Source organism: Hemicordylus capensis, chromosome 5 (assembly GCF_027244095.1).
Source record: "Hemicordylus capensis ecotype Gifberg chromosome 5, rHemCap1.1.pri, whole genome shotgun sequence".
Taxonomy (NCBI): domain Eukaryota; kingdom Metazoa; phylum Chordata; class Lepidosauria; order Squamata; family Cordylidae; genus Hemicordylus; species Hemicordylus capensis.
The window spans coordinates 177725452-177750817 of record NC_069661.1 but is presented as its reverse complement, the minus strand read 5'-3'; the positions used below and the strand labels follow the sequence as shown (position 1 = coordinate 177750817).

Here is a 25366-nt window from a genome sequence, read left to right as displayed (position 1 = left end):
CATACACTGCCATAATAAACTCCTTCACTAATATTAACTGAGGAACAGAGAAAAACTCGGTAGCTACCATATCTGAAAAACATTGAGAAACACGAGCATGACATTTTAGGTGAAAAGGTTACAGGTAAGAAGGTCATCAGTTGCTAGGCAAGAGCTGAATCAAATGACTAAACAAAAAACGTGATTTTATTCTTAATAGCTGTGACATCTGAGTCATGGGCTAATACCTTCACATTCAGTTTAATAGCAGAAAATAATATTAATATAAATCCTCCTTCACATTGTACTGTACTTTAGTGCCTGAAATGTAGTGAGAGAAATGGCATTCTTCTCAATGAGCATATTTCTACTTCCGTACAGGTAAAAATGGTTTCCATCTGAAAAATCTCCTTTAGAAAGAGCATAAAAGAACTAAACAAATGTTTGAGAGGAATTGTTTTTGTCAATAGTTAACAGAATCTATGCTTGTGAATGCTTGTTGATATCCACAACACTTTTGTTCATCTTCTTATACACAGATGATGTCTAAATGGCAACATTCTCTAGATTATATTTAAAAATTGATTATCCAGATATGATCAATTGTACAAACATAACTCTTTCAACTACTATAAGGCCGAGCCCTGGTTCATATACTGGAGCTACACCCACTGCTGCATCTGGAAGCACATGGCTTTGTATTGTGACATCCTATTATTTTAATTGTATACATCCTATTATTGTATTGTATATTGTAATGTGGACATCCTGATCATTGATTGTGTCCACAAGCCCATGTGCTTCCAGAGGAAATGGTGTGTGCATATGCCAATGTTATGAACCGATGCTTTCACATGGTAGTGATATGCAGTCTCTCTGATTTCCATTATCAGTCATTTTTGTATGATAGAGCTTGTCGAAATCATGCTCTTTTTATTGATTGATTGATTGATTGATTGATTTGACACATTTGTATACTGCCCAAAATGCAAGTCTCTGGGCGGTTTACAACAAAACAATAACAACTGATAAAAAGATTAAAACATTTCAACAATTAAAATTTAAAATGTTAAAACTATTAAAAACACAATTAAAACAATATCTAATTAAAAGCCTGGGTGAACAAATGTGTCTTGAATGACTTTTTAAAAGTTGTAAGAGATGGGGAGGCTCTTATTTCAGCAGGAAGTGTGTTCCAAATATATGCAATAGTGCCATTTCATACATACAGCATTTATATGTGATCCTGGCCAGGTCACAGCCTCTGCATATTCCCAGAGGTGACTGGAAGTGGTCTTATGTTAGTGCCATATCTAATATTCACATATTAATAGTTTTAGAATGAAAGTAGTGTGGCACAGGGCTGAAATGTTTTCTCCACTTCCACCATGTCTGTTCAATTTGCTGTCTGATTGGCAACTGCTTCTGTGCTTGGAAGGAACACCCCCCCCCCCTTTTTAAAATGGGATACCAGTCAATCAGGGATCATGTAGTGAACATGTTGATGTCACAATGCAGCTTAGCCAATCAATTTAGTTACAGTGTCAGAATGTCTGTTTAGAATGAGGACAATTATTCCTCAAGTAACATTCTTCTCAAGTAACATGTTCACTCCTAGGAACATAGGAAACTGCCATATACTGAGTCAAACCATTGATCTATCTAGCTCAGTATTGTCTTCACAGACTGGCAGCGGCTTCTCCAAGGTTGCAGGCAGGAATCTCTCTCAGCCCTATCTTGGAGAAGCCAGGGAGGGAACTTGAAACCTTCTGAAACCTTGAAACCCCTCTTTGTAATCCTCCCACTGAAAAATTCCAGAAGGAAGAAACACTTTTCACAGTTAATAAAAAGCTTTGGCAGTACACACCTTCCCCTTTTACTCAGCATTATGCCAGATTATAAATTGGCCTACATGATCATATGGTGACACAGGTTTCCGTCTGGAGCCAGAAGTGTGGGTATATCAATATAGCTTCTGATGTCTATGGGAAAAACCACAACTACTCAATGTTGCTATTTTTTTAAGGGCAAACGTCACTTGTTTTTTTAAGGGCAAAAATCACTGAGGTCATTCACACAATCAAAAACTGTGTTCTACCTGGGTTTGGGAGCTGTATGTGCTCCCAATTTTTGGTTGTGTGAAATAAAGATAAGAGGAAAACCTGGGTAGAAGTGAATGTGAAGCAAGGTAGGAGAAAAAGCAGCCCAAGTTTTCCTCTTACCTTGCTTCCACACAACCAAAATTTATTTATTTATTTCATTTATTTATACTATATACCACCTGACTCCAAAGGCTCTAGGCAATTTACAAAAACAAACACAATAACAACAGCATAAAACCAATTATCAAACAATTAAAATTTAAAATATTCAAAGATTACCACAATTAAAAAATTTAAACAGCAATAAAAAATTTAAAACATTCAGAGATTAGTAAAAGCCTGGCTGAAAAATCATGTTTTAATGGCTCTTTTAAAGGCTGGTAAAGATGTTAAGCCACAAATGTCTATAGGGAGCGCATTCCACAGTCCAGGAGGGACTATAGAGAAGGCCTGCTCCTGAGTCACTGCCAGACAAGCTGGCGGTATACGGAGATTGACCTCTCTTGATGATCTTAATGTGCAGCGGGGATCATGCAGAAGAAAGTGCTCTCCCAGGTAACCTGGTCCTAAGCCATTTAGGGCTTTAAAAGTAATTCCCAGCACTCTGTATTTTGCCCAGAAACCTATTGGCAGCCAATGCAATTGCTTTAAACCAGGCATAATATGGTCTCTCCAAGAAACCCCGGAGACCAATCTAGCTGCATTTTGAACCAACTGAAGTTTTCAAACTACATACTAAGGCAGTCTCATGTAGAGTGCATTGCAGTAGTCAAGCCTAGAGGTTACCAAAGAGTGCACCACAGAACTGAGATCATTATCTTCAAGGAACGGATGTAACTGTCATATAAACTGAAGTTGATAGAAAGCACCCCTGGCCATGGCCTCAATCTGAGAAGCCAGAGTGAAGCCTGAGAGCTCCCAAGCTATGTACCTGTTCCTTCAGGGGGAGTGCAACCCCATCCAGAACATGAAGATCTGTCACATCCCTCGAAGTATGTCATCTTACCATGAGTACCTCTGTATTGCTTTGATTCAGCTTCAATTTATTATCCCTTATCCAGTCCATTACTGCCTGTAGGCAGGCTATGCAATTTCCTGATGATGATGTCATGGAGAAACAGATTTGGGTGTCATCGGCATATTGATAATACCCTGCTCCAAATCTTCTGATGATCTCACCCAGTGGTTTCATGTAAATGTTAAAAAATATTGGAGATAGGATGGAGCCTTGAGGGACATCATACAATAGCTCTTGTTTTAGAGAGCAACTATCTCCTAGTGACACCAGGTGGAATCTACTGGAGAGATAGGAACGGAACCACAGCAAAGCAGTGCAACCTATTCCTAAATCCCCCAAGTGATCCAGAAGGATACCAAGACCAGCATGACACTGACCAGGGCTGCAGGGAGGTACACTGCAGCCCCACACCAGTGGTTTTGGGCACAGCACCAGTGTGGGAAATGTGACGGGGAAGATAAGGGCACCGTCCCTGCCCCTTAAAGTCCCCTCACCTCCTAGGAGTGTATGAACCTGTTTGTGCACATCTCTACACTCTAGTGCAAGTCTCAGAAGTATATCAATTGTGCATAGGATTCCCAACTTTTGATTTCAGATATGGTGTCAGTCCTGAAAGGAGTCTAGGAAGAACCTAATGGGTCAGGGCATGCCTTAAAGATTCTGTTAAGGTAGAGTCAAGAAGTATTTTGGCAGGTCAAGGGCAGGGGTAGGTGTCTTGTGGATAAACTAGCAGGTCAGGGAGGAAGCCTAGTAGATTCTTGAGTTGACAAGCTTTTCACACTCTGGTACTGGTTATCTTCTTTTACTGGTTGGACCAGTATGGCTGAGTAGCAATCCAAACTGTACTTACAATGGTATGAACACATCCACAAATAACATGGAGCAGTCATGCTGTGATCATGGCTGCTTCGATCAATCAAGACTTCACTCTGTCCAGTCTTCCCCTCAGCAGAAATCTGTATTTCCACTATTAGCTTTGATTGATTTAAAAATGCACTTAAACAACTATCTGGTGATAGTCAGTGGAGAAAACAAAATAAGCAGTGTTCTCAAATGATGCTCGCATTGGTGTCTTGCTGTCATTGTGAAAGAATAGCTTGGAAGGCAGACAACACTTGCTTTGGCAGACTTCCTAAAATTCTGCTCCTGCTCCTTGGATTTATCAAGTGTATACAGACCTTGTTCACAAATGGAAATTAGCTGCAACTAATTCTCCAGCAATGAGTAAATGGGCAATGTATCCCAAAGCTTGCTACTGTAGTTGCCTGGTTACAAATCCACTCAAATGCCTTTATATGCGAAATGAAGTGGAGGGAAGGTTGGAAGTAATTTGTTTGGATGACATGTTGTCCCAGGGCCAGGTCATACAACAAACCATATTAACCTTCTAAAGGACTCACCAGCTACACAGTTCCACCCATATTAGGTATAACCATGCACAAAATGCTGTTGGATGAATTCCCTGGGAGAGGTGAAGTGCAGCATCTTTAAATGTAGCCTTTTATTTGTCTTCAAGTGATTAGGCAATTTGCAATACAATGAAAAGTCAGCTTTGTACATCTTCTAAGCAAAATAAATAGCACAAAAGTGACTTTTGGGATAAAAGATGTTTAGGCAATCCTACATCTATTTGTTATTGTGAAACACAAAGTGGTTCACAAAGCAAAAGCAATGAGAAGACGGCTCTCTGTCCCAAAGCAGCTCACAGTCAAAAGAGAAAGTGTCTCAAGGGAGACACCAACAATAGCCATTGGGAGGGATACAGTGCTTTGGAAAATATAGCGATAGTTGCTCTCTTCTTGCTAGATATGGCAGCCATCATTTTATAAGGTACCATTTTAGCCCATTATTAGGGGTCTCTATACATAAATCCAATATCAAAAGTAAGTCCAATTGAGTTCTGTGGGGCTTATTCCCATATACATTTGCACAGCAAATATGCCACATCCATAGAATCTCAGGTGGACCTCCTACAGGAAGAACAAAGGAGTAGGACACACACACTCCCCATTCTCCCTATCTGAGGTTTTGTGAATACTAGATGATCATGTTAGCCATTCTATAAAGAAATAAAGCAATTAAAAAAATCTATTTAATGCACACCATTCCTGTAGCATCTCAACACCTGAACACAAGAGTTAATCTCACTACTGTAGCTTACTGCACACACAAAAAGAAATGTTTGGTTTGGAACCTTGATTTAAACACAAAGTGTAAGCCAACACATTAGAAACATGAAGGGCAAACCAGTTATGTCCTCATGCTGCCAGTCCACATGGTGGTCACCTTTTTGCCTCTATGCAAAATTGTGGTATGAAAAGTTGCTGTGATATGAAAGTTGTTATCTATAAGCCGGATATATATTTCCTTTTAGGACATGAGCATTTACAGGTATTTTCTCGAGTTTGTTGTGCATCAGAAAACACATGAAGACTTCATAATGATTCAAATGTTAGGTTAGTGGTGCTATTACGATATTACGGGAAATGCACAATTGCAAACATTTTGCCAGAGATTTAAAGGATGGGGTGGGGAGGAGGAAGGAAAAAAAGCAGTATCTGAAGGGGATAGATGAGGCACTCATATTTAGACAGTCTAGTCCTATTGGCATAACTGATGCATGAGAAAATAGAAATCATGCTTACAGTAGATAGTGGAAGACACATGTGAGGTAATCCACATAAACCCAATCTGAGCTAAGTGTGGCTAGGAAATCCAGCCACATGCCAACAGACACAGCTGTTCCTCAAAATATTGCTTGAGTGATTAATGTTGTGTTTGACTTCTTTTTAGTTGCATATAATCTGGCTTTGATTGTAAAAGAAAGTCTTCTAGCACTGATAGTTGCTGTTGTCCTGGTCTCCCACAGGGGCTCATGAAATCTCCAAGGGAGCAGGTTGATCCAATTGAGTCCCAGGCACGAGCCTTTTACGCCTCTTGGCCAGTGGAAGCTGGTGAGATTTGAAGTTGATGGGGCCAATTAGGGGTTTGTGTGTGCACATAGCACACACACTACTACAACATACACACTTCTTTGTAGGGGTATACTCTTTTGGATAACCACTATATGCCAAATAGAAGTCCTTAAATTAAAGTTCAAAGGGTGGTGTGGGGTCTGTATGAACTTGGTAGGTAGCCAAATGATATTGCTTAACTCTGTTGTCCCAACTAACCTATTTTAGAGTACTTTTATCATGGTGAATGAAATAATGTCTATGAAGTACTTCAAACACTCAAACATAAAATAAATACTATTATTCATCATATTGAACACCAATTCCTATATTTCCCAAAGATAAAGGCTCTCCTACACAGGAATTAGTATAACATAGGACACACATCATAAGAACATAAGAACAGATCTGCTGGATCAGACCCAAGGGAAGGCCCATCTAGTCCAGCATCCTATTTCACACAGTGGCCCACCAGATGCCACTGGAAGCCTACAGGGAGGAGTTGAGGGTGTGCCCTCTCTCCTGCTGTTATCTATTGATTATTCGGTTCGGAAGCATTATAAAGATGTGTATCGCCACCAAATTGCTCCACTATTTGATCTTGTGTGTGCATACACACACACCCACACACCCCACTACTGACTGGCAATGAGTTGCTACATCAGTTGTGTCATCTGCCTGTATGGCTACAGATTTTGCCTCTATTATCTGCTCCTTAATGGCATCCATTGAAACATCTGACATGCAAGTAGGCCTAAGCCTACCAAGTCTAGCATAATTTTATACACTGGGCTTCCTATTATAGGAGACAGGCCCTTCCACTAGGTTAATATTGTGAAAAATATTGTGGGAGGAGGAATCCTCCAGGAATCGCTTTAGCAGGAGTTGGCAACCCTAACAGGGACACATATCTTTATATATAATTTACTAAGGCATACCCATGGCTAATCCCACGCGTGGCAGCTCTTGTGAGAGTTCGGAGACCTGCTGGATAGCCACAGGATGGGTGGGGGGAAATGAAATGGCGGCAGCAGCCAGCCAGCCAAAGATAATGGCGGCCGGCTGGCCAAAAAGCAGCCAGCAGCCGGCCGGGTGAGATGAAGCTGGCAGCTGGCCGAAAAGAAGCTGGTGGCCAACCAGCCAGAAAGCGGTGGGTGGGCGGGCAGTAGAAGAAGTTGGCCAGCTAGAAAGCGGCACAGGTAGGCAGGCAGGAAGAGCCGCCTGCTAGCCGGCCAGAAAATGGCAGGTGGATGGGAGAGAAGCCAGCAGCTGGCTAGAAAGCGGTGGGGGGCAGGGGAGGGAGAAGAAGAAGCCGGCAGGTGGCTGGCCAGAAAGTGGCGGGCAGACGGGAGAAGAAGCCGGTGGTTGTCTTGAAAGCAGAGGAGGCAGGTGGGGTGGGGGGAGAAAAAGTCAGCAGGTGGGGGGGGAGAAAAAGAAAAAATCAGTGGGCGGGCCGGTGGGGGAAGAAGTCAGTGGCGGGTGGGCGGGCCGTCCAGAAGCACAGATGCTCTGCACCTGGCACAGCTAGTTTGAACATAAAGGCCTAAGCCTGCCAGACCTACCTTGTACCTATCCACTGGACCTTCTGTTACAGGAGCCGGGCCTTTCTGCTGTGGTTGGAAACAGCCATCGGGGGTGAGGGGTACAATTTGTTCTTTGTTCCCAATATGGCAGTTGACCTCTGTGTGTATGGCCCATCCCTCACAGCGGAAAGTTAGCAAATCAGAGAAAAGTTGCATCTGAAGGGTTATCAGAGGGGTCAGCGCTACTCAAAATTACTTTATCCCATTGTACTTTAGTCTGGCTCTATGTTACTGGCTGAAAAATCCTGTTTGCTTAGAATTCCTATGGCTGATCATTTGACAGCTCAGCAGTTTCCATGGAAACTTTGCTGCGAAGGCTCAAGAGACAAGAGAGCCATTTTGGACCTCCTTGTATTAAGAAAGCTGGAGGAAACCTTGTCATGTGATTCTGTAATCTGCAGGTCCCTTCCTCCTTGCTCCACCAGCAAGAGAGTGACTAGGCTCAGAGATGAAAGGAACAATTGGAAATCCAAAAGAAACCCAGGATTAAATAGTTGTGACTCGGGTCACACAGAAGTCTTTGATTGATTATTTAATGTAATTAAATATTTCATTTCATTTTTCTTCTTTTTTTCATGCCTTTCATGCCTGATCCCATTTGGCCTTAACAACAAGCCTCCACTGCTCTTGGCCTTGACTTCTTTTATCAGGGTCCATCCATCTGTTGCAGAGTATGGTTTCTTCAAGGGGCAGTCCCCATTCTGCCAACTCTCAGCCACCGGATACATTCCCTGCAGGGGAAAATGGGCACTGAAGGGCGAGAAGTTTCTAGTATGTCTGGATCTGACCCTTTAGGTGAGCCTGGCCCAGGAAGGACCATCTCTGGGACCCTTGCATTGGGTTCTTGGGGCTCCTTATTACCTGGGTCACCCTGCCACCATGGCCTGGGGCCTGTTCCTTGACAGTTAGCAATGGGGATTTGCTTTACTCTTCACACTCAGATTCTGTCCTGGCTGTCATATAACCCCTGCTAACTTGGCAAAGAGGCACCTTTTAACGTGGTGATTCTCTTTATGTAGCGGGGGAGAGTAACTGAACCTATTCAGCCCAAGCACAGTACCTCCAGTGACTGTTGCTGGTATCTATAATGTTTCTTTTAGATTGTGAGCCTTTTGGGCACAGGCAACCATCTTATTTATTTATTATTTCTCTGTGTAAACCGCCCTGAGCCATTTTTGGAAGGGCAGTATAGAAACTGAATAAATAACAACAACAACAATAACAGTTCAGGGCTATGACAAGAATAAACTGTGATCAGCAATCAACCTTCAGCCTTTTGTTCTGTTATCAGTTAAGTATTCTTCCGCCACCTACATGGGCTTCAATCTTTATTTATTCTATTTATTTATTTGTTTTATTTATTTTATTATATTATTTATTTTATTTATTTATTTAACACATTTGTATACTGCCCAAAATGCAAGTCTCTGGGTGGTTTACAACAAAACAATAAAAACAACAAATAAAATGGTTAAAACACAACAACAATTCAAAACCCAAAACATTAAAGCTATTACAAACACAATTAAATCTTGTAACCAGTGACATATATTCACAGGGTTGTTGTGAGGAGAAACTTAAGTATGTAGTACACTGCTCTGGGCTCCTTGGAGGAGGAGCGGTATATAAATGCTAACAACAACAACAAGAAGAACAACAAGAAGGACAAATTGAAATTGAAAGGCTGTGGCAGAAAAAGACCAAAATAATCTCTGTGGTAATTGGTGCCCTGGGTGCAGTTCCAAAAGACCTTGAAGAGCACCTCAACACCATAGGGGCCACAGAAATCACCATCAGCCAATTACAAAAAGCAACTTTACTGGGAACAGGCTATATTCTGCAACGACATCTATAATAACCACAAGAACAATATTGATAATAAATTTCAGCCATCCCAGGTCCTTGGGAAGGGCTTGATGTCTGGATAAAACAAACCAGTCAATAACACCTGTCTGACTGTGTGAATAAATAATAATAATAAAAATGGAATGCCAGTAGCAGTCAGTGGATTTGATTAATGTAGCATCTACGTTCCTTCGCAGTCATAAAACCACATTACATAGAAATAAAATCCAGTGAAATAAATGGAGTGTATTCTCATGTAATGTAAGGTATATAGTGTACTTAGCATAGGGATGTCAAGAGGCTGTATCTAAGCAGTTGTTGGTAATTGCTATTACTTTCCCTCAGAGTTATAATAATCAGTTTTCTCTATGTTCTGAAACCCTGGCAATGATTCAGATAGATAGATAGATAGATGCTGGGGAAAATACCAACTAACCCCTTCTAGCTCACAGTCTTCTGAAGGTGACCAGCTATGCAGGTGTCCCAGTGTGATTTGAAGGAATGAAATTACTTCATGGTGAAACAGAATAATACAGTCACACAGATGTAACATAACAAATTTCTTCACCTAGATCTTTTTCCAGATATGGCAAAAAAGCAATAAATCATGTACCTAATTCTCTTATTTTTTTTGTACAGAGTCTTGCTGTACTTTTATCTAGCTATTACAACCAGCAGACCCGGGGTCTTTGCAATATCCTGGAATCAGAATGCCCACAAGGCACGCTATGAGCAATTGGCCATTGCTTGCACATAACATAGATATTGTCTGTTAAAATATGGCAGTCCCATCTCTATTCCACACTCACAAAGAGCCTCTGTTTGTTTCGGTTTCTGTAATATTTATCTGTGTGCCCTGTCTAAAGCTCTTTTAATTTCCTAGTTAAAGCTGGCCTAGCGAACAGCACTCCTGATCTCCAAAGCAGAATTAACATTATCCTAGCTAACCTGACCGGTTTGTTCAGAATATCAAAGCTGGCTCTAAGCTGCCTAAGAGCTGAACGTATTGAAAAGTGCCCTGCCTAAGTGCCCTCAGACAAAGGATTGCACAAAAGAATAACCCTGACTTCAAAGATAAGCAAGTCACTCCAAAAACAAAATCCCATTGATCATGATGACAGCTGGGAGAGGGAACCAAATAAGATGATTAGCTGAAAAAATTAGTGGTGGTAAAAATTTCACAAGCTGGTAATTGTTCTTTCAAGCTGGAAAGCATTAAGGGTAAAATAATGGCCTCTCATATATTTATGTATTAATTAAAATATTTGTACTCTATCTTTTCAAAATTGGTTGACAATAAGATTCAATAAAATTACGGTAAACATATCCTTTTAAAAGGCAATGGTGTCTTATACAAGGCTCTGGGAGGACAGTGATAGAAAATGCTCATCACCCAGAACTCAAATATTACTTCTGCTTACATCTATCTATCTATCTATCTATCTATCTATCTATCTATCTGCAAAATTGACCTGCACTCGGATATTTGAGTAAAGAAGCAGAACACATGGCCAAAATACCTAATGTGGGTAAAGGGTCAGATTCCTTCGGAAATTCTTCTTTACAGAGTCTAAAAGTAATTACATTAGTACTGTGTTTTGAGAGGCCACATTCCGGTAGGGCTCAAAGTTGTCCAATGCCAAAGTTCTAAATGGGTACCTTTTCTTGTCACTTATGACAGGGCTCTCTTATCTTGATTGAGGACTGCTTTCTGCTTCACCAACCCTGCTTTTGTGACAGATATAATTACCTAAAGTGTTTCCTCTTTTTCCATCAGTTGAACCCACATGCTACAGTGATAATTGTGCTACAGGGAAGATTGGCTTTTAGCCTTCATGACCCAAGTATTACATTTTTCTCTCAGCACAATAGTACCATTATGTCTCTCAGTTTTGTATAAGGCAAGAGGCAAATTACAATCCAATCTGAGGACTGGACTGATTGTTATAAAGTGTGACAAACTGAAAGACTATGAGAATTTGAATACGATGCCCATTATTGAAACTCTAATTGTAAGACATTTGTTAGGTTCTTGTTTCCTTTTCCTGCACAGGTTTTCTGATAATTCTTTTTAAAAAGGCCATAGATCTGCAATGTTAGTTAGTTAGTTAGTTATTCAATTTCTATACCACCCTTCCAAAAATGGCTCAGGACAGTTTACACAGAGAAATAATAAATAAAAATAAGATGGAACCCTGTCCCCAAAGGGCTCACAATCTAAAAGAAACATAAGACAGACACCAGCAACAGTCACTGAAAATACTGTGCTAGGGGAAGAAAGGGCCAGTTACTCTCCCCCTGCTAAATAAAGAGCATCACCACGTTAAAAGGTGCCTCTTTGCCAAGTTAGCAGGGGTTAATGTCTGAATAAGATACATTATAGAGCCCTAATCTCACATCACTTGCAAGACTTGTACAATCTAGCCTTCATCAGACATTATACACAAAGATGCTGTCACTTTATAATTCCCTCCCCACTTCCCCTGTTCTGCTCACACCATCTGAAAAGGCAAATGCCATAAGCATGGTTGTGGGCATTTTCATGATTGGCAGGATGGAGTATCCCAGCCTCCTGATCATGGAAACGCCTGCCATCATGGTTACAGTGTCCGCCTCTTCAGAAGAATGCTTCCGTAAGCATGAGCAGTGTGGTGGGAGGAAAGTTGGTTGACAGGCCGGGGTAGGGCTTCCGGGCCTGCTTTCAATGCTTGTACTCATGTGTTTTTGATTACGTGTGATTAGGGCTACCATGCATAGGCGGATTACAGGAGAGGCAGTATAGGCAGGTGCCTATGGCGGCAAATATCCTCCCAGCAGCATTTTTTGCAATCAATAAATATATTTACATTATGTTTTTGCTCTGAAAAGAAACTTTCGTCACAGGCAACCAGCAGTGGAAGGACAGGGGCAGCAGCCAGGGAGCAGCAACCAAGAAGCAGGCTGCAATGTTGTTGTTGTTTCGGCTGGCAGCCAGCAGGGGGCTTCTTTTGCTGCCGACTGGCTGGCTGGTGCTGCTGCCGGGGCCGCGCCAGGGAAGTTCCTTTCTATTTTCCAAGTGCAGAGCCGAGCGGCAGCTGCCTGAACGGGGGTGGGGTGGTGGCACATTTCTCACCACTCGGAGAGTGTGTGCCTTGCCCATCACTCCTCCTCCTCCGATCTGCTGCCTGCCGGAGGACCCATCACTCACATGACATTGTGTGTGTGTGTGTGCCTGAGCAGTCACGGCAGAGCAGCCAGCACAGCCCAGTCAGTGCAGTGAGAGCAGAGCCTTCAATGGGTCTTGCTCTCTAATAAGTGTGTTCAACTACAACTTAATGCACTGCATACTAGGAATCATAAGCTTTTTTCCGGTATACAGAATACAACTGAGGAGGGAAACCCATTTCAAGTGTCAAACTCCATGATATTGCACTTGTCTGGAGTTGTAGGAATGCTTGGATTCCTCCATCTCCAGTCAACTGTTGGAATATTATTTGCAATAGCTGTCAACAACCAAAAAGCACGGTTGGTGCACAGCACTTAGCTAACTATGATACATGCCTTATCAATGAAGCTTGCAGCTATTGGTAGATGACCCCATGCCTTCAGGATGTTTTATGATGGCACTGCTTAAAGGTATGCCTCAATGGGGAGGGGAAACCAAGGCCGCAAGCCAGGTGTCTTAAGAGTGTAAATGGAAAATATATAACACAACCAAGGCTCACTAGAGATAGAACAAGAAGTGAAGGGAGGGGAGGGAAGAACAAAAGGTTTTACCTACAACCAAGAGAGGGTATCACCTGAAGGGTTTTAACCACAGTTTTGGGGAAAGGCCAGCCATTCACTAACATGGACTACATTCATAGTAGCGCTCCACTTAGTATTGATAAGACCAGTGATTTTTATCTGCTGCCAAATAATGACATCTGATGTACTCGTTCGTCTACCTACTCCGACTAAAGTATCAAAATAAGAGTCTCTAATTTGCCTGAGTGCCATAACCTACAGACAAACTAACAGGACAAATACTTGGCTTCATTCTAAGGGAACTAGTGATGCAGCTTGAGACTATGCATGTTTGCTCGGGAGTAAGCCCCGGAGAGTTTAATGGGGCTTACTCCCAAGCATGGATAGGATTATTGCAGTCTTAACTGCACATCGTGGGTCGGGCGCTTGCTCCGAACAGCTATTTTGAGCAGGGAAAGGGAAAACAAATTAGAAATGTCCTTCAGACAACAAGCCTTGCTATTAATATCTGCGCACTCAGATATTTTGGGGCAAAGCAAAAAGAAAGGGGAGAAAAGGATTCACTGCCTTGGTGGGAGAGTGATAAAAGCTCTAGACCAAATAGGAGTGCTCATAAGGGCAAGGGGAACAAAACTTTCCATCAGCATTTCCATAAAGCCTTGTGGAAGACGCCTCCATCAGTCCATATCCTTCACTTGTTGGATGACGGCTGCAGGCTCCACTGCACAGGAAGGGAAGAGGAGCCAAGGATGAGGAGGGGGCATGGCCACTGCCCCCTCTGCATGGAGAGAGATCAGGAAGAGGCTCCACTCACTCTCCCTGACCTCTCTCTCTCTCTCTCTCTCTCTCTCTCTCTCTCTCTCTCTCAGACAAGGACAATTGGATGGGAGCTCCTCTGGCCAGCCGGTGGCTGAGGTGGGGCCAGCCAATGTGGGAAGCTGGGAGCAAAGAAAGTGGACTTAGTTCTGCGGCCTCCTGGAGCCGAGAAGAGAGCAGAGCAGTGGCTGCCTGCTGCGGGCTGGCCAGGCAGCCAGTGCTACAATCACCATGACTGTCTGGGACTCTAGACTGAGTTGTTTGTTTCTGCTTTGCCTAACCTTTGCTTGAGAGTTGGGGCCAGGATTGGCTTTGTAGGGGCGGGTGGCTTGGGGGCAGCAAATTCCTTCTGCCTACGCCCCTGCTACCCTGTCTGATTATGGTTTAGGAATGATTCAAAACTAAACATCAAGAAGATTTTCATCAAGATCTCAGATCTTGTTTTCTGATACCCCTTCACTTGTCTGTACTACTCTTTATTCAGCTGTCTTAGCATTATGATAATGTTACTGGCCACTGCCTCAACCTGGGACACAAGGGAGAGGCTCGGATCCAGAAGCACCCCCAGACTGCATACCTGTTCCTTCTCGGGAAGTGTGACCCCATCCGGAACAGGCAGATCAAAATCATCTCCCAAGTTCCGACCCCACACAATAAGTACCTCCATCTTATCTGGATTTAGTCTCAGCTTGTTACCTCTCATCCAGCCCATCACTGCCTCCAGGCATGCATTTAGGAAGGTTATGCCTTCTCCTGATGATGCTGACATGGAGAAATAGATTTGGGTGTCATCAGCATACTGATAACACCCTGCACTAAATCTCCTGATGACCACTCCCAGCAGTTTCATGTAGATGTTAAACAACATTGGAGACAATACGGAGCCCTGAGGGACACCATACCAAAGTTCAGTTTTTGAAGAACAATAGTCCCCGAGAGACACCATCTGGAATCTGCCCGAGGTAAGAGTGAAACCACTGCAAAACAGTGCCTCCCACCCCCAATCCCCTCAGATGCTACAGAAGGATACTATGGTTGATAGTATCGAAAGCCACCGAGAGGGTCCTAAAGGACGAACAGAGTCACACTTCCTCTGTCAATTTCCAGTTGGAGATCATCCATCAGGCCAATCAAGGCAGTCTCCACCCCATAGCTCACCTGAAAGCTGGTCTGAAATGGGTCTAGATAATCAGTTTCATCCAAGACTGCCTGGAGTTGGGAGGCCACCACTCTCTCAGTTACCTTGTCCAGCCACAGAAGGTTGGAGACAGGCCTATAGTTGCTCAACTCTGAGGAATCCAGGGTAGGCTTCTTCAGAAGTGGTCTAATAACTGCCTCCTTAAGGCAAGGAGGCATCCTGCCCTCCCTCAGAGAAGCATTTATTATCTCTACCAGGTCTTCTACAACAGCCTCCCTGCCAGATAGTATTAGCCACGTCGGGCAAGGGTCAAGAGAACAGGAGGTAGGCCACATCACTCCAAGCAGCTTGTCCACATCCTCATGAGTCACAAATTGAAACTGATTCAGCCTAACCACATAAGAGGAGTTGCTGGACACCTCTGATTCAGACACTGCAGTCATTGTGGGGTCTATATCCAAGTCGGCCCAAATACAAGAGATTTTATCCACAAAGAAATCATTAAACACATCACAGCAGGTAATAGATGGTTCCAAATTCTGATTCAAGGGAGGAGGGGCACTCAGTAGCCCTCCCACGACCCTGGATGTGCGGACGCAGTACAGACCGAAAAGAATCGCTTCTTTGCCACCCATATTGCCAGAGCATAGATCTTCAAATGTGCTGTATGTTGTAATCTGTCAGATTCGAGTCAAGTCTTCCTCCACTTGTGCTCCAGTCGTCTACCTCTCCGCTTCAGCCCCCGTAGTTCTTCCGTATACCAAGGAGCCAGTTTTGAAGCAGGTCGGAGAGGACGCTTAGGGGCAATCATGGCTACTGCTCTGGTGAGCTTGCTGTTCCAGTTCTCCACAAGGGCATCAACAGTATCACCAGCAGAGTCAACACTAAATCCCTCCAAGGCTTTTTGGAACCCTATTGGATCCAATAACCTTCTCAGGCGGACCATTCTAATGGGCCCCTCACTCCTGTGAAGGTGGGGTGTGACTGTGAGTCCAACCTTAACCAGATGGTGGTCCATCCATGACAATGGGGAAATTGTCCCCACCCACGGAACACCACCCTGATCAGAGTGAAAGACCAGATCAAGCGTGTGACCTGCAATTTGCATCGGTCCCAAGACCCTTTGGGATAGGCCCATAGTTGTCATGGCCACTATGAACTCCTGAGCTGCCCCAGAAAATTGGTCCCAAAGTGGACATTGAAGTCCCACAGCACCACAAGCCTGGGAGACTCCAACATCAAACTCGAGACCAAGACCCTCAGCTCAGTTAGGGACTCCATTGGACAGTGGGGCGATCGGTACACCAAGAGAAGTCTCAGTCTATCCCTGGTCCCCAAATTTAGGTACACACATTCAATATGGTCAGACACTTCCACAGGGATCCTGGTTAGGGAGAGGTTATTCTTATAGACCACAGCCACTCCACCTCCCTGCCCACGTCCTCGCACCTGCTCCTCAACAGAGTACCCTGGAGAGAGAAGCTGGGACCAGACTGGGCCATGAGCCTCCCCCAACCAAGTCTCTGTAATACATACCAGGTCTGCTTCTTCATCCAGAATTAAATCATTGATGGTTTCCGACTTATTCTGGACAGACCTGGATATCTTCATGCTGATTATGTCATCAGCATAAATATATACAGGGTGTATCCTCCTTTAAAACTGCTTAATTTTCCTAACCAGCTAATCTAAGTCTGGGGGGGGGGGAAATGTGGTGCCTTATGGTAGGAATTAAGAAGCAACATGCTTTTTCAGTGCACTAAACTGGTGTAATTGGAGCCAGCATGGTGCAGTGGTTAGAGTGCTGGACTAGGACCGGGGAGACCCGAGTTCAAATCCCCATTCAGCCATAAAATTAGCTGGGTGACTCTGGGCCAGTCACTTTGCTCTCAACCTAACCTACTTCACAGGGTTGTTGTGAAAGAGAAACTCAAGTATGTTGCGCACCGCTCTGGGCTCCTTGGAGGAAGAGCGGGATATAAATGTAATAAAACAACAACAACAACAACAACAATAAGAAGAAAATGACCATCTAGGACTAATTGTAGTTTGCCTCCACTTATGTGCTATTTCTGTATTTCTAAATAAAATCGATATTACAAAAACACCATACGTTTCACCATACCATACCATAAGTATGTTGCGCACCGCTCTGGGCTCCTTGGAGGAAGAGTGGGATATAAATGTAATAAAATAATAACAACAATAAGAAGAAGAAGAAGAAAATGAAGATGTAAAAATATTATGGGACTTCCGACTAAAAACAGACAAACATCTGCCACACAATACACCAGATATAACTGTAGTCGAGAAGAAAGAAAAACAAGTCAAAATAATCGACATAGCAATACCAGGGGATAGCAGAATAGAAGAAAAAGAAATAGAAAAAATCACCAAATACAAAGATCTACAAATGGAAATTGAAAGGCTGTGGCAGAAAAAGACCAAAATAATCCCAGTGGTAATTGGCGCCCTGGGGGCAGTTCCAAAAGACCTTGAAGAGCACCTCAACACCATAGGAGCCACATACATGACATGACATCTTCATGTCTTAGTACATGACATCTTCCTATGTTCCTATGAAAGGCTGCTAGATGTGATTACTTTCCTCTTGTTACCCTTTGTACAGAATTGGACCAGCTTTTGCTCTCCACTTCATTCTAACAAGGCTCTTTCTTATACACGATAAACCAAAACAAAACTATGTTGCTTCAGAAACAGATTTCGCAATAGCTAGTAGCATTTGGAAGTGTTCTGCAGAACTGAAATACCAAGCCCCTGGTGTGCTCTACTTTCGCAAGTGGTGAGAAGTTCTTGCGGCAGTGCTATTAGGGCTTGTTTTTCACTGGATGCAAGAGAGCACTGGAAACGTATGGTGTTTTTGTAATATTGATTTTATTTAGAAATAGCACATAAGTGGAGGCAAACTGCAATTAGTCCTAGATGTGAGCAGATCCACCATCACACTTCAGGTTCGAGCACTATCCTATCACTCTGCACCCTCAAGGTGTTTTCAGCCAACTCATAACTCTCTTCCTCTTTCAAAATGTAAATTGATGTTCTGACTTGCATGAACACATATTCTCATCCCTTAGCTATAAATGCACTTTCTCCAAACTCTGATGGTTATTGCCTTCAAAACACTCATGGGAGATCTTCTAACCATCTCCTAGCAGTTAGGTCCCATAAAATAATATAAGCTGACACGGACTTCCTCAGGACCTTTTCGTGTGTGTGTGTGTGTGTGCGTGTGCGCGCGCGCCAAACTCCTACTGGTAGCCCCCGGGTCCCTAACCTATTGTAAATGGGTGAGTGCCCTAGAGTATGCCCCTAACCATATTCCCTGCATCAACGACAGATGCAGGGAGGCATGGCCAGTATTGGGAAGAGGGGCAGCTCCATCCCTTTCTCCATCTCGGCAGTCAGTGCTTCATTTGGCGCAGACTTGGAGCATTTTTCTGTGCCTCCAAATGGCAGAGGAAAAAGTCAGTGCTGAATGCTGCAAATTGGGAGAGGGGTGGAAGTACCCCTCCTCCTGATACTGACTGGATCTGGTGTGGGGGCAAATACCCCCATTTCCCCCTCTGAAATGCCCATGTCAGCTGACCATTCTGGGCTAACAAAATAATGGGCAGTTGGCAGCTATAACACACTTTCCAGGGCTGATGCACATGTAACTATGGAACTGGGTTTCTTCAGCTCACACTTAAAAACCCAGGGCAGTAGGAAGTAAGTACCCTTAAGTAGCAATCACAAACTGGGTGAATGTGAACAATATTTATTCATAAAAGAATAAATAAGTTCTGCTGAAAATACTAGCTGGTCTTAATTGCTATGTCTCTTACTCAATGCAAAGCAAATGTGTATTTTTTTTAAAGGGACCTTTTTTTTGAAAGGAAAAGAAGATTCCAGTTACAGTTAAAGAGACTTCTTCCTGGATCCTCAAGTGAGCTGTAGTCCACAGGACTTGAACACCACCTCCTACTTCAGAGGAGGAACCTGGGAGGCATCTCCCCCGTCCTCTGAAGTCGGCCCATAAGGAGGGAAGCCCTGAGCAGCTAGGTAAGCACTATGCCTTTAAAAATGGAGATCCACTCTGGCATAGTATCACCTCCACTCCAGGGAATACATAGGCAATGGAGGGGTTTCTAAGGAAGAGGAGGGAGTCCTGTTGGGGGTTACCATGTCAGCAGTACTCCAGGGCTCCTCCAAGGATGCAATTGGATTCAGCTTCTCCAACAACAAAGGAACGGGAGGGCTGACATTGGGATCAGGGGTCCAAGCTAGGGCAGACCCCTCCTCCGCCTGCTCTAATTGGTTCTCCTCCAGGTTGGAGTCCAGATGAACCCTGACAGAGGGTTAGCCTGGCTGTCACCCACTGAAATGTATTATCTGAAAGTCACGTTGAGTCTTCTTGAACCAAACAGTACAAATGCATCACTTGGGGATTCTGAAATGAGGCCAGGTCCTGTTGAGTCTATTACATTGATGCTCCAGCATCTGCACTGGCAGTCTTCCAGAACAAATCAAGAAATTGTTCTGACCATTAAACCCCGCAAAGAGTTTGGATACCAAAAACATACAGCAATTGTTTTGTTGAGACAGTCTAAGAGTCAGCAAATAGCAATATTATCTGGTGATAGCAATAAGGGCCAAACTATATTGCACATGCTTAATATTTATTTATTTATTTAACATATTTATATGCCACCAAACCTTATGTCTCTGGATGTTTTACAATAAAACAGCACAAATAAAAATAAAAATAAAATTAAAACATTAAAATAATTTTAAATGTAAAACCATGTTAAAATCTATGAATCTAATTAAAAGACTGGGTGAACAAGTGTGTCTTAACTACCTTCTTAAAAGTTATCAGAGATGAGGAAGCTCTTATTTCAACAAAAAGTGCATTCCAAAGCCTCTGGGCAGCAATGGAGAAGTCCTGGCCTGTCTCTGAGTAGCCACCAGATGAGCTGGTGGCAATTGCAGATGGACCTCCCCAGAAGATCTCAATAGGCAGCGTGACTCATCACTATATGCTCGACTATAATTCTCAAAAAAGTAGCCACAGGAGTGTTGGAAGTTAAAGGACTTTGTACTGTCTCTTGTCTCAGACAGTGGAGGACAGACTAGTGAGTCAGAAGGCTAGAGGGTCAAGACACTGGTCACCCCTTCTCCACTGCTCTGACACTATCCCTTTGGATATGTAAATTGCTAATCTCAGGGATTAACTTCCTTCCTCTCTCTCTTCCCTACCTGCCCTTCTACCTTGCAACATGGCAAGCTCCTCTCCCTGCACCATGTGTGCAGAGAAGATGCAGAATCCATCTGCACCCAGCTAGATAGATAGATTAGAAATCCTAACGCCTCACTTTCCTATCTAGAATGGAGTTCCTTAATAAATGCCTTATATATTGATTTGAAACTATGAATTGGCTCCAAGTTACTTTACTCTCAGCATACACGCATGCCTAACTAAACTACCGCTGTGTTGTACCTCTGTGCACTCTGCTATAATGAGAAATTCTCTCGCCACAGAGAATTTCCAACAAGGAGAGGGGTTGATCTGAACAGGACAGAGGCATGAGGGAAGGGGGCTTTAACTCTTTGTCTCTAGCATAGTTCATTTTGCACCCCATGGCTGCTGTTTGCTTCAGGAGGAAAGCTGTCATTGAGGCTTTTTTCCTTGCCAAGAGAATTTCAGCAGGTTACAAATTATTTCAGACATTCTGTTGTTGTCACATTTCAGTACCTTAATCCATGCTCATCTATGAAATCACAGCTTGTGATATCATGAAGAAATAGGGTCTGCCCATACGGTTGCTTTGGAACAATAGGGAAATCTTTGATTCTGTATGCAAGGTTTTTAAATGATACTTTGCTAATGCTGGTTAAGCAGTTTTGGAGTCTCTCTATAAAAGGATAGACTTTCCAAACCCCTTTTGAAGTAGGATTACCCTTGTTTTGTTCACTCAAAACTTTTCAGCAGTCCTTTGGGGATTTGCAAGGAGAGGCTACATAAACATTTCATAAGAGTTGCGTAAATACCTTCTTTGGTTTCAGTTAGGAATAGTTCATTTGCTCCTATGATTTCAGCATTAAAAATATTAGAAATACAATAGTTTTGCTGGATCCCAGCTTTATTGAATTTATTAGGAGGTTGAATATTAACAGTAACTGGGTTCAGTTCCTAATCAATAACTAAGCAGTGAAACTCACTGCACACTGCCAGTGAGAATGTTTAGAACATACAGATTATGTTTTAAATACAGCATGTCTTAACACTCCTTTCAACAGAGGACGTTGGGTTAGTTTGGACAATACCTTACTAGATCATGCCATGAGAAAGGGAATGCTTTGATAGTGTGCCTGTTGTATCTGTGGACATCTGAATGCCTTCCTGGCACACCCCTTTATCACGTGTGTGGGGAACTGTTTATCTGAATGGCAGCAGACAATAAAAGGACATGTCAGGAGGGCATCAGGAGATCTGCAACTGATGATACAATGGGAATGGTCTTGGAGCATCTCTGTACTCATTGTCTGGGTAGGTAAGGTATCATCCAAACTGGCTTATTAAGAAATGACAGGATCATACTGGATACAGTGGCCAACATGCAGACTAAACAGAGCACCAGTGCTGCTAGGGCTGTGCTGGTGATATGGGAGGGAAGGGTGATTTTGTTGATCTTGCCTTCCTTCTCTGACTTCTAAAAACATACTGCACAACCTTCAGGGACATATATTTGTGAGCCACAGTTGGTTTCAGAGAGAAGGGGAGATAAACAGCTGCACCAGTGCTTTGTTAGTGTGGACATTGACAGTTAGTCCAAATATAATTACCTCCAATTAGAACATAAGCTTTGAAAGCAATATGACTACCATTGAACCATATTAAGAGCTGAGGCTATAGAAAAGTATTTTCCTTATATTTTGCTGAACCGCCTTTTATTTCATTCAGATATTGTTCTTAGTAGTGTTTTGCATTTTCCACATTCTGCCAAAATCTGTGTGGCCAATGACCCAACTATGGATGTTGATTTGCCCTCTTGTAATCTGTAAAGCAGCATGGGTGCTGATGGTGCTTTGTATATGCATATACACAGACCACAGTTAGGTATGATTAAATGGTGCAGGACTACTTTTATGCAAATGGACTTAAAACTCTTTGGAGCTGTCAATCACAAGAGGAAGTTAGAGAGTGACAGAGGTTGAAAATGAAGTTCAGTTAGAGTGGGGATTTGGGTCTGGATAGGTATAGTCTCAAAGAGGAGTTGTTCTGAGACCCAAAGGATAATACATTGTGCACCTTTGGACATTGTGTGAAACCTCGGGTAGATGAACCTGTGGTTAATCTGAAAAGCCAGGAATCATCCCTCTGGTGATTGTCCCGCCATGGTTTTGCTACCTCTGGCTTCTAGGGAGAGGGACCCCTCCCTCTTCCTGGTCAGCTGAGGTGCATCCCAGCAAGCTCCTCGCCGTTCATGTCACCAGATTGTGGGCAAGGCGTCAGGACATCAGTATAGTGGTAACCATTGGCTAGGATCTTTGAGGTGGCATTTCCAGTGAGATCATTTCTTTTGGGGGTTGATAACATGCCCTCAGCAGGGAAAAGGCTTTTAAACCCTCTTCTCACACTACTTGCACTACTTACCTTGTAAGAGCCCTGCAGCCATACAGTCTACCAAAAGCACAACTACTGGTACTGGGGGATGGAGAGGGGGACTAGTTTTCTGGGAAGGGATCATGATCATCCCTCATTCCTAGGAAGGATAGGGGCAGGCAAAGGATCCTGGGGTTTGGTCCACTGTGACATAGGATGCTCTTGGACTCATAGACGCGGGCAAAGCAGTCCAGGAAACCCCAGCGCTCTCCTACCCCCATGTTGGCTTGCCAGCCAAGGATTAGCCCTCTCATGAGAAGGCCAGTCCAGAAGTACCATGAGCTTCAGGTCTCTGTATTGCACTCTCATAAGGTGGGCCATCCAGCTACAGGGGACCCTGCTGATGTGGGCTCCCAGTATCTCCACTTGATAATAGAACTCATACTCCGTACCTTCCCCAACCTACTCATCCCGTCTAGACTTCCAAGCAGTCTGGCCCACTCTATGTGTCTGAGCAGTTTCAGTTGGGCAGAGTTAGGAAAGGCTGGGGATAGATCCCATGTTCACAGCCAGACAGGCCAGGCTGGGACCAGCATTTCAGTGTAAATTGGCCACCATGAGACATCCTGAGGTAGGGCTCTCAAAGATTTCAGCAATCTCTGGCAAGCCAGTTGGCCGTTTGAGGCAAAAGAAAGGCATGGAACTGTGTTGTGGGGTGACCAGACTGTCAGAGGACTCCTGCTTCATGGCATTCACCAGGACATTCACAGTATTCGTGAAAGGTGCTACCAGAGGCTTTTAACCCTAACTTCAGGTTATCCCATTGATGGTAGGCTTTCCTTTGCATGTATATGGTGTGCATAGTGGTGCACCAATCTGGGGTACCTCCAAGCCAGCAGAACCAAGGTGGAACAGTTGGATACACATACATATATGTGCAGAGCTGAGGGAACTCCTCTATATAGTTGACTCAGCCTTCCATCCTTCCGAGGTCGGTAAAATGAGTACCCAGAATGTTGGGGGCAATATGCTAAAATCATTGTAAACCGCTTAGAGAGCTTCGGCTATACAGCGGTATATAAATGTAAGTGCTATTGCTATTGCTAAGTGCTATATAGTTGGAAGGAGCAGCACTGTCCATTGGAACCTTAAAAATACAGACACTGTCCAGGCATCTAGGGCAGGGGTGGGGAACCTTGGCACTCCAGCTGTTGTTGAACTACAACTCCCATCATCCCCAGCCACAATTATTGTGGCTGGGGATGATGGGAGTTGTAGTTCAACAACAGCTGGAGTGCCAAGGTTCCCCACCCCTGATCTAGGGCAATCAATGCCTTGCTGCTCAGCTAGACAGCACATGCAATGTCTTTGAAATGATGCCTTGCTGAGGAGCTGCGTAAGATAAGGTGTATTTTTAATGAAAGGGTTCCTTGCACATGTGCCCCCTTCCTGTCCCTGATGGAAGCTGTCAAAAAACTTTGCTATGGTAATTCCAAGTAAAGGTCTTGCATGCTGGGTAATGCATCCGAAGTGTGCATTGCAGGTTGCTCAAGATCAAATGGACAGAGACACCAGATTTGTGGGGCTACATGTTGTCTCCTGCTTTATATGACTGGACAACAGGAATGTTTCCACAGCCAGGGTTTCCATGGGTTTATGCATGGGGTTCACACATAGGTATTTCTGCCAAGCGATGTGGTATCATTCCCCTGGCATGAGTTTGTGCACATATTTCTGCAGTCCTGAATTGCTGCAGACCTCTCTTGCTGTATTGTCATCTCATCCTTTTTGTGTAGATTGACAAGGGAGACCATGAGATGCACTGGAAAATGGGCTTTCTCTGATGTCGTTCTCTCCCTTTAAATGCATTGAAGCCAGGGATGTGGCATCCGTGTTCCCAGGCAATCGCAGGAGGAGTGCAGAGACGGCAGAGGGCAAGGCAACTGCTCAGAGAGGTGGCCAGAGAGAAGTGCAGCACACATAGAGCCGACACATTTCTGGGCTGGGCTGAGCCTCCCTCTCTATGGTTTCAGGAGCAGCCACAGCACAAATCTCAGGTTACAGTGGCTGCAGAATTTGGAAGAAACAATGGCCCTTTGGAACCAAAGGTTTCTGCAGCGAAACTCACTACACACAAAAGGGTCAAATTCAGGTCTGGGGTCAAAAACCAACCCCCAGTTGGGTAACAAAACTGTGATTTCACACACCCGTATGACCACAAAATCAAATCTCTGGTATGTTTGCCTTTGGTTTGGCGTTATGTCTGAAGGTGGCCAAAGTCTAAAATAATTAAGGATTGGGTAATTAGGACAGTCTGTAATAAAGACTGGGTTGTGAAGTACAGTTCCGGGAAGGAACTGTGTTCCAAGGTGAAAATCCTTATATATTGTGTGTAAAATAACTAAGTACGGTGAGAAGTTTTAATCATCAACTTTGTAACCAAACAAGATTTCAACCCTACTAATCAGTTGTGAAACAACCCCCCCCCCAAAAACCCCCCACCTCAGATAACATCCTCTCTAATAAAACGCTTGGTGTCCGTCCGTGGACGGACACCAAGCGTGTGTCCGTGCCTCCCTGCCCTGTTCTGCGCCTGCGC

The 25366-nt window shown here is 43.6% G+C and overlaps 1 long non-coding RNA gene across 1 annotated transcript in view; it reads right to left on the bottom strand.

Moving 5' to 3' along the window:
- LOC128328457 (uncharacterized) overlaps positions 1 to 8531 on the bottom strand; it is a 29867-nt gene extending 21336 nt beyond the window's left edge. Inside the window, exon 1 of the long non-coding RNA XR_008309233.1 lies at positions 7616 to 8531. This is a non-coding gene — a long non-coding RNA (uncharacterized LOC128328457). The remainder of the gene's footprint in view (positions 1 to 7615) is intronic.
- Between the last annotated feature and the right edge of the window lie 16835 nt (positions 8532 to 25366).